Raw genomic sequence first — 11205 nt, 5'->3', positions numbered from 1 at the left:
AACTCCTTCCGTTAGACCGCATTCAAAGTCGGGCAGCTCGAATTGTTGACGATCGGCGTCTTACTGTCCGGCTCGACCCACTGGAACTGCGTAGAGATGTTGCATCTCTGTGCATTTTCTACCGAATTTATCATGGGGAGTGCTCTGAAGAATTGTTCGGATTGATACCTGCTGCAGATTTTCACCATCGTACAACCCGCCATAAACTAAAATTTCATCCTAACCATCTGGACAAGTGGCGGTCCTCCACCGTGCGTTTTTCAAGACACTTTCTCCCACGCACAACCACTCTTTGGAATCAACTTCCAGCAGCAGTATTTCCGAACCGATACGACAACATAACCTTCAAGAAAAGAGCATATTCCTTTTTAAAAGGCCGGCAGCACACCTGCAATGCCGTAGGTGTTGTGGGTGATCATGGGCGGCGGTAGTCACTTACCATCAGGTGAGCCGCATGCTCGTTTGCCCCCTGTGTTGTAAAAAAAAAAAAATGAGCAGTACCATGGACATAACAGAGTATACTGTTTCGCCCATGATACCCTCCATGCATTGCCATTCCTAAGGACTCAGATGTTATTCCTCTGTACCCTGTAAATTCACGCCATATCCCACCCTTCAAACCGAAACACAGACATGCAAACACAACTGTTTCACGATTGAAACACGAATGGGCCAGAGGTACCCAAGCAATCGACTTTTGTACAAAGTCTCCCTCTGGTAACTGTCTATCTGTCTGTTACACCTTTTAAAGATATAGATTAAATTGACCTCAAATAACAAAAAACCGTCAATATATCGACACGAAACGGTTGGTCAATCAACAGTAAAATTTAACGGATCCAATAACAACTTGGATTGCACTTTTTTAAGCAATCAAATGTTAACAAAAGACGCATTACCGTTCTGCCGACTCACGCGCAGCTGTCCAACCCTTGTGGAAAGGCGGGGCCCAGGAGACCCCGCCTTTGATATGCATATTAACTTATCAACGCAGGACTTAGTCCCATTAACACGGATTTCAGTAGCTACCGAGTGTATTTTTCGTGCAAATTTCTTTAGAAAGGAAAAAAAAACTAAAATAATCTTAAGTCTTGGAGCACTGATGGCGAATGATAAATTAGGGTAATGTCAGGTCAGTTGGCAACCTACCGGCGCATCCCCCGAGTGGTAGGGTGAGCACGCCATCCACCCTATCTTGAGAGAGGAGATCTGCTCTTACCATCATAGGGCGGGTCGCTGCCGTCGGAGAATGGTGAGTGCGAAAGCGAACTCATGTCTTCGACGTATGGCACCTCGAGGGTATATCGTCTGGTTTTTGGTGGGTACACCCTCACCTTACGGGGGGATTCCCACAGTACCCATTCACCTCCCACAAGGTGTATGGGTCTGCATAAAGCATTTTACAGACGTTAAAAAAAAAGGTCAGTTGACAACCTGGGCACCGCGTACCGACTCCATTGTTTTTCGATTTAGAATAATTTATATATTTATATGCTTTTGTACATTCATTTATATTATAAGATATTAGTTTATACTAAAATATACACAGGTAGACTTATCCCTTAAAGGGATTTCTTCCAGTCAACATTGAGAACTCAAAGGAAGAAAGTGCCTATAGGGTTTTTATATAAAATATAACATATATGTTATGATGCAAAAATAATACGATAAATGAAATTATAAATATATACACATAGATACATATATAAATAGCTAAATATTATATATATATATATATATATATATATATATATATATATATATATATATATATATATATATATATATATATATATATATATATATATATATATATATATATAATATATATATATAAGTATACCAGAGGGAGACTTTGTACGAAAGTCGATTGCGTGGGTACCTCTGTCCCATTCGTGTTTCAACCGTGAAGCAGTTGTGTTTGCATGGCTGTGTTTCGGTTTGAAGGGTGGGATATGGCGTGAATTTACTGGGTACAGAGGAATAACACCTGAGTCCTCAGGAATGGCAACGCATGGGGGGTATTATGGGCGAAACAGTATACTCTGTTATGTCCATGGTACTGCTCATGTCTATAGGCGACGGTTACCACTTTCCATCAGGTGGGCCGTCAGCTTGTTTGCCATTCTAAGTTGTATAAAAAAAAAATAAGTAACTCAACTGTCAATTGTATTGTAATATCTTTTTGTTTGAGCTATGAAGGCATGAATGGTCTGCACCGAGAATCTATTTTTTTTTTATAGAACTTAGAATGGGAAACAAGTTGACGGTCCACCTGATGGAAAGTGGTAACCATTGCCTATAGACATGAATAGTACCGTGGACATAACAGAGTATACTGTTTCAAGAGTCAATCGTAAAACAAATGTTTCTACTTAATTTAGTGCATGATTGTATAAATTATAATAAAGGATTAACCAATTATGGTTAAAACATTTAAGTATTTTTATAATTTTCGCTTAATAATCTTGACGAAAACGTGTTCTGAAAAGTAACTTAAAGTAATGCACTTTTGGAAAACATTTACCAGAGGGAGACTTTGTACAAAAGTCGATTGCTTGGGTACCTCTGTCCCATTCGTGTTTCAACCGTGAAGCAGTTGTGTTTGCATGGCTGTGTTTCGGTTTAAAGGGTGGGATATGACGTGAATTTGCAGGGTACAGAGGAATAACACCTGAGCCCTCAGGAATGGCATTGCATCGGGGGTATCTTGGGGAAACAGTATACTCTGTTATGTTCATGGTACTGCTCATGTTTATAGGCGACGGTTACCACTTTCCATCAGGTAGGCCGTCAGCTTGTTTGCCATTCTAAGTTGTATAAAAAAAAAACTTAAAGTAAAACACATTTGGAAAAACATTACCCCATTTTATTTCGTGGTCGGTTAATACAAGTCAATATGATTTCAAAATTACCGTCCGCACAAAAAGCAAACAATGTGTCCTGTTGATTACAGAGCATCGGCGGAATTACGATCACATTCAATCAACGTACCTTGTTACACGTATCCGCTGACAACAAAGGGTTGATCACGTATACGTCGGGTCCCAGTGCTAGCGACGAGCGGGGCGGGTGCTCTTAATAAAAACACTTATATATGTTAATGTAATAACTACCGGTTTAACTTACGGGTTACTAGATTGAAAGAGCTAATACTAGTTTCGGAATCAGTTCGTGATCCTTAGTCATGAGCGACTATATATATATATATATATATATATATATATATATATATATATATATATATATATATATATATATATATATATATATATATATTATATATATATATATATATATATATATATATATTCTTTATTGCACAAAAACATACAGTAACAACAATAAGTTAATAACAATGTTAGCAAAGGCGAACTTATCTCTAAAAGAGATTTCTTCCAGTCAACCTAACGCAGTGGCATAGGAAGTAGTGAGTGGGCAGTAGTAGTGCAAGACAGAAATTTAAATAAATATTTACATAAATTATAAATAATTATATATATACACACATACATTCACATATATACATACATACACATATATATACATATACACATACACATACATATACACACATACATACACACGTTAAATACAACATATAAATATCAGATACAAGAGAACACAATGATGACAGTCTTCTAATCATTTTTATATTTAAATTAAATTGGAAAGATAAAATGATTTTAATCTTTTTTTGAAGGAACTGCTAGACATAGAAGATAGCTAGATATAGATATAGAATATATAATATTCATGTCATATATTATTTTATACAACATATACACAAAAAAAATTAATATTAGGATTAATAAAATTTTTAGATTTTCTCCATAAAATACAATTGTGTCTTCTGAGGGTTCGTGGTGTTGTTTATATGCATAGCTGAAGATAACTGTCCATCATTGACTTACCCTTTGGTTTTTTTAAACATAGGGGACAAATGAGCATGTGACTCACATGATGGTAAGTGACTACCGCCCCTAATGAACACTCACAACACCAGAGGCATTGCAGGTATACTGCCGGTCAAAGTTTGGTTGTCAGTTTGTTGAAATCGATGGAAACGGAATAACAATGCTTCTGCTATTGGCATACGCTAGTAGGGTACCAGTGTAAGATGACAGGTGAAGATGAAAACAAGTCAGTCAGTTAGCGCATCGTAACGTGTTCGACATTAATAAATCTTGATGGTTTCTAAGTGGAATCGCATATTTTTTTTTTTTATACAACTTAGAATGGCAAACAAGCTGACGGCCCACCTGATGGAAAGTGGTAACCGTCGCCTATAGACATGAGCAGTACCATAGATATAACAGAATAAACTGTTTCGCCCATGATACCCCCCATGCGTGGCCATTCCTGAGGACTCAGGTGTTATTCCTCTGTACCCAGTAAATTCACGCCATATCCCACCCTTCAAACTGAAACACAGCCATGCAAACACAACTGCTTCACGGTAGAAACACAAATGGGATAGAGGTACCCAAGCAATCGACTTTTGTACAAAGTCTCCCTCTGGTATTCGACCTGACTGAGTTTATTTATAGCAATATATCTGTTAAAGCCCAATACACATAATCCCCTTCTCCCTACTGTCAAAAAATACTTCAAAACGAATCCCAGAGATGCAAATACAATTGTTTGCTGACAGAAACACAACTAAAACGGTACACATGCAAACGAATTTGTTTAAATAGTTTTAATTCTTCTTTCTTCTTCTTAAATCAACATTTAGTGTCATGGGTTCTTGCATCAGACGTTAACTGTCCAGTGCTGAACATAGCCTTTCCCATACGGGGGGTTTTATCAGTAGTTGCCACGCTTGGCAGGTGGGTTGGCAAACGCAATTTGGCCTTTGGTGTTGTTTCAAGAGAGACGCTGCTGCCCGTCTCTCTACCATAAGCTCCCTTAATCTCCTCTTACGACACCCACGAGAAAGGAAACGGTAGCCTATTTTATACTGGGACCTACATGACAACATTGGTGATATGGGTAACTCTTCAAAATAGGGGGGAAAGAGATTGTTAGTAATGGAGACTAAGAATCCCATTGCTAGCAATATACCCAACCAGGTCGACCTCCTAGCGGTTCCCCCTTGAAACTATCATGGTTAATTTCTTATGAATTCATCATGATGGGCTAACTTGGCTGTTTTCATTCTCATTTATCACCCTTCACTGGTGCTCCGTCATCGTATTCCGTTAGCGCAGGCAGGGTTACCATTTTTATCAATCAAAAAAAAAAAACACTTCAAAATAGTAAGCGTTCACCGCTTTACGCTCTCATTGGTGCCATACTTTAAATTCGCTTGAACGATTCGCCGTAATGAGTAATTGCTCCTCTGTCGGTACCTCTGTTAATTACGATTTATGGCCTTTTGTTGGCTGTACTTTGAAATAAAAATATAAAAAGCGGTCATGGCTGGAAAGAAGCCATATAGTATATTTAAAAAAAAGAAAAAGAACTGCGTTAGGTTGACTGGAAGAAATCTCTTTTAGAGACAAGTTCGCCTTTGCTAACATTGTTATTGACTAATTGTTGTTACTGTATGTTTTAGTGCAATAAAGAATATATAATAAAGAATGATTTGAATTTTTGCATATGTATCTCTTAATTTTGATATGTAAATACATATAAAAAAACACCAGTGGAACTATGAAAGTGGTATCATTATGGAGTACGTCGTCCAAAAAGTCTTTTTTTAATTTGAGCCATTGTAAATTGTACTTATTAACATAAATATGATAAATATAACAAAATACAATTATTTAACGTACAATTTAATTCCGTTAACAATAACTTAATTGTAATTTACGACATTGAAACTTCGAGTGCGACTTTGTCTAATTTTAGATGGGGATATTATGTTAACCGTGCCCTTTGTCAGTGGATAGGAAGTTGCTCAAGTCGGTTGTCAGGCGCACAAACGATTCGATAATACTATAGACAATAATATTATTTTAATGTATTTAACAGTATATTGTTTTATGCGAGACATTTGGATTTGGATCAATTTTAACATAGTTGATAGATAGATACTCTTTATTGTTTCCTCCAAAATATTGCAATAGTTAATGTTCGCGACATTATAATCACTTTGTATAGTTATAGCGATATTTTATAGTTAATTGTTAGCATAAGTCCTTAGTTTAATCATTTTTAAATTGTTAATTTTACATAGATTTTAAGATGTATCTATAGCTCGTAAGTTGAATAAAACATTTTTATTGTGTCTTGTTATTATTACCCACAAATAGGAATAAGAAAAGAAATTGTAAAAGTAATAGAAATAAGAATAATTGTACAAATAAATAGACGCCGAAACGGTGCCACTCTGAAGAGTAACGCGTCCCTTTCACACTCGCCCCGTCCCGCTCGCACAGACTCGCTAACGCGAGTTAGTACATGTTGTCGTGCGACCGGGCGGGTATAAAGATAGGCCGCCTACCGTCGAGCGGCATGCTCTGCTCTGCACTCCCCAACCGATAAGAAATAGGACAAGAAAACTCTTCAGACGGTACCGGGAGCTTCAGAAAAGGAATTATTGTGTTTCTCTCCAGCCTGAACCAGCGCCCCTACAGTCCACGCTCACCGAACGGTCAAAGAACATCGAACAGTTAACTTATCATAAATATAAATAATTACAAGAAATAATCACAATGCGAAAACAATGGGCGGCCTTATCGCTAAGAGCTATCTCTTCCAGGCAACCTTTGGATGGAGAGGAGTAATTATATTTTTTTTTTTTTTTTTACAACACAGGGGGCAAACGAGCATGCGGCTCACCTGATGGTAAGTGACTACCGCCGCCCATGATCACCCACAACACCAGCGGCATTGCAGGTGTGCTGCCGGCCTTTTAAAAAGGAATATACTCTTTTCTTGAAGGTTATGTTGTCGTATCGGTTCGGAAATACTGCTGCTGGAAGTTGATTCCAAAGAATGGTTGTGCGTGGAAGAAAGTGCCTTGAAAAACGCACGGTGGAAGACCGCCACTCGTCCAGATGATTGGGATGAAACTTTAGTTTGTGGCGGGTTGTACGGTGGTGAAAATCAGCAGCAGGTATCAATCCGAACAATTCCTCAGAACACTCCCCATGATAAATTCGGTAGAAGATGCACAGAGACGCAACATCTCTGCGCAGTTTCAATGGGTCAAGTCGGACAGTAAGGCGTTGACTATCGATAATTCGAGCCGCCCGACTTTGAATGCGGTCTAACGGAAGGAGTTGGTACTGTGGCGCTCCTGCCCACAGGTGAGAACAGTATTCCATATGCGGCCTGACTTGGGCTTTATATAATTTCAGGCGGTGTTCTGGCATGAAATATCGTCTCACCCTATTGAGCACTCCTAACTTTTTGGAAGCTATCTTAGCCTTCTCCTCCAGATGACCGCAAAACTGGACGTCGCAAGATATATCAACGCCCAGAATTCCTAGACTTGACTTTTTATCAAGGGAAGTGCCCTGAAAGTGAGGAGATACGACAAACGGCGTCTTTTTTGCGGTAAACGCGCAGACTTGTGTCTTTTTGGGGTTAAATTGGACAAGATTTTGTTCACCCCAGATCGAAACTTGATGGAGTGAAGTTTCGATTTCAGACACAAGTCTATTCCGGCACTCATCGGTATGTGCCCGTGAGATCTTTGCATGACCGGTATATAATGTATCTCCTGTACTGTCGTCCGCATAGCAATGAATATTACTTATCTGTAACATATCATTGATATGCAGAAGAAACAGAGTCGGAGATAGTACACAGCCTTGCGGGACACCAGCATTCAAAGGTTTTAAATCAGAGCATGCACCGTCGACTACGACCTTAATGCTACGTTCCTTGAGAAAACTGGCGACCCAAATGCACAGTCTCGCAGGCAACCCAAATGAAGGTAGCTTTGAAAGCAGCGCTCTATGCCACACCCGATCAAAGGCCTTCGCAATATCCAGACTAACTGCTAAGGCCTCTCCCTTACTCTCGATTGCCACTGCCCATCGGTGTGTTAAGTAAGCTAAAAGATCACCGGCCGAACGTCCCTGTCGAAAGCCATACTGGCGATCACAGATCAGCCGGTGCTCTTCTAGGTACCGGAGCAGTTGACGGTTAATGATGGATTCCATAACCTTCGAGAATAAGGAAGTGATAGCTATGGGCCTATAGTTAGCTGGATCTGAGCGATCTCCCTTTTAGGGATCGGATGCACCAGAGCAGTCTTCCAAAACTTTGGGACTATGCCCGATGAGTAGCTAAGCCGAAAAAGACGCGTAAGAACCGGAGCCAACTCTGGTGCGCACGTCCTAAGCACAATTGGAGGAATACCATCAGGCCCACTCGACTTATGGATTTCGAGGGAGAAAAGTGCTCTACGCACTGAGCTATGCGTGAATTTAATGTCAGGCATAGAGCTCCTACAACACGTGATGGTCGGTGGTGGTTTCTCCCCGTCATCCAATGTCGAGTTTGACGCAAAGATGGATCCAAGAAGATCGGCCTTTTCTTTAGCGTTCTGGGCCAACGAGTCATCCTCCCTGCGCAAAGGTGGAAAAGATGACTTACAGAAATTCCCTTGTGCAGCATATATATACATATAATGGACAAGTATTAACCATATAGTATGTATATATATATATATATATATATATATATATATATTATACTTATTATTTATGTAATTACAATTTTTGTTACACTTACTGTAGTGACTCCTAGAGACAGGGCTCACCTGCCCCCTCCCACCCTTCCCCTCATTAAATATGTCTACGTTACAAGAATAATAAGAACAGAGTCAATTAGTAATATTTTATTCATTAAAATGAACAGTTTTCTGTAAATATATGACAATTGAATATCGAAACAATTTTTTTTCACCTTTTTTGATGCTAAATCAATAACGTGACTGATTAGTTCGTATGTACGTCATTTCACGAATGACCACTATCACTTAGTTTTAGATTTAATTTTAATTATTTTATTAACCTATATTTTTATATATACTAGCGGCCCGGCACGTGTTTCGCTGCGTATATGGTAAAGTGAAATAATAAAAAAAAAATTAACATCAAATTCATTTATTCGAACAAAAAAATATTTTATTAATTGCTAGCTATTTTAATTGTACTGTCAATACTGAAAAAGTTTCAATTTGACAACACAATCCCCATCTTAAAAAAAAGTTTGAATTTGACACAAAAATCCCCATTAACAAAATGACCCGCCATTTATTGAATTCATTTGTTACAAAAAATGTGAGAAATGAAGAACCGCTCGACCGATTTTGTGCAAACTTCACATAAACCATCTACTAAATAGTTCGAACAAAGCCTAAACATTTGGTTTAGATAGGTGAGCCCGTTCTTGAGTTATTTATTATTATTTATTTATTATTATTTATTTATTTATTATTATTTATTTATTTATTATTATTTATTTATTTATTATTATTTATTTATTTATTATTATTTATTTATTATTTAAAAATTACTCACCACACTTACAGTTTCCCAAAACGTGTAGTGAGCCATACGTTTATTTTACAAACTTACAAATTTTGTACAACATTTTAAAAATATATCTATTTTGTCATTAAATATGTCAATATCTGGCCGCTGAGCAATCAGAGAATTGAGTAGAGAAGTAGCCTGATAAGTGGGTAAAATTACAACGAAAAGTGGCATTAATTTATATATATAGGTTGGTAACACAGTATATGCTGTTATGTCCATGATACTGTTCACGGACGACGGTTACCACTTACCATTAGGTGGGTCGTCTGCTTATATGTCTGTCACTGATACAAAACGAATAATATAAATGTAAAAGTGAGTTTGTTTGTTACCTTATAACGGTTTAACTAATTACTATGAAATTTAGTATGTACTATATGGGATATAGAAGGATACAGGCTACTTCCGGTCAGAAATATTTTACGCCACGCGGACGAAGTCACGGGTAAAAGCTAGTAAAATCAATGATACAAAAGAGACTAAAGATGAGAAAGAATTTCCAATAATTTAAAATACTTACCCATAAAAAATATCGACTTTAATCGTGATTCGATTTGTATAGTATTGTCACGAATGTATTGACTTTCATTGAAAAAGACTCATCAAATTTACCAGAGGGAGACTTTGTACAAAAGTCGATTGCTTGGGCACCTCTGTCCCATTCGTGTTTCAACCGTGAAGCAGTTGTGTTTGCATGGCTGTGTTTCGGTTTGAAGGGTGGGATATGGCGTGAATTTACAGGGTACAGAGGAATAACACCTGAGTCCTCAGGAATGGCAACGCATGGGGGGTATCATGAGCGAAACAGTATACTCTGTTATGTACATAGTACTGCTCATGTCTATAGGCGACGGTTACCACTTTACATCAGGTGGGCCGTCAGCTAGTTTGCCATTCTAAGTTGTATAAAAAAAAATCAATATCAGTTTGGAATTATCGAAAATTATGTCGTAATACAAACACACACGTACACAAACACACATATACAAAAATGCACTTGAATAATAATAACCATTCTGCGTTATTACGACACTTAAAAAAATATGTCGTGTTTTTGTAGTGGCGTCTAAAAATTTAAATAAAGTGTAGGCATGCAAGTTCGCGTAAATACATTTAATTTTAGCCACCATTTTACTTGAACAACGACATTCATATTCATCTATCTGCTTTTATTTTTAACTTGCCTATTCCATGGGGAATTTTTCATTTTCTTACGTGTCATACCGCCCCACTTTGACGACTTTATTTTTAGCGTAATAATGTTGCAGTGGAGAACGTCCCAGGGAAATGTATGGGTGAATTACATTATCTCGACAATGTGGCCATATTTGAATATATATAAACATTGTTATTTTCACTAGAAATACGTAAAAAAAAATTACAAAAGTAAACAGACGGTAAATGTGGTAAAACCTAAATTAATAAATTTTGATCTAAAAATTAAACTACTAAACCGATTTTGATGACATTTGTAAAAAACTAATCTGTAATACTTTAGAGTAAAGAAAGAATTTTCCATTCAAACAATTATAAAATAACCCCATGTCAACACCCAGTTTTAAAACTCCAACAATATGTATGTATGTTCGGATCTTTTATGTAATTTCAACTTGATAATAAATTCATCTTTTTTTTTTTATATAAGGCGACGCTTTTTGCAAGGTTCTCACTATCGGTTAGTACATAACACTGTATGAAAAGC

The sequence above is a fragment of the Galleria mellonella genome, unplaced genomic scaffold, assembly GCF_026898425.1.
Source record: "Galleria mellonella isolate WM207_F2 unplaced genomic scaffold, CSIRO_AGI_GalMel_v1 utg606, whole genome shotgun sequence".
Lineage (NCBI taxonomy): Eukaryota > Metazoa > Arthropoda > Insecta > Lepidoptera > Pyralidae > Galleria > Galleria mellonella.
The sequence above is the reverse complement of the archived record's forward strand: the minus strand, read 5'-3'. Positions refer to the sequence as shown.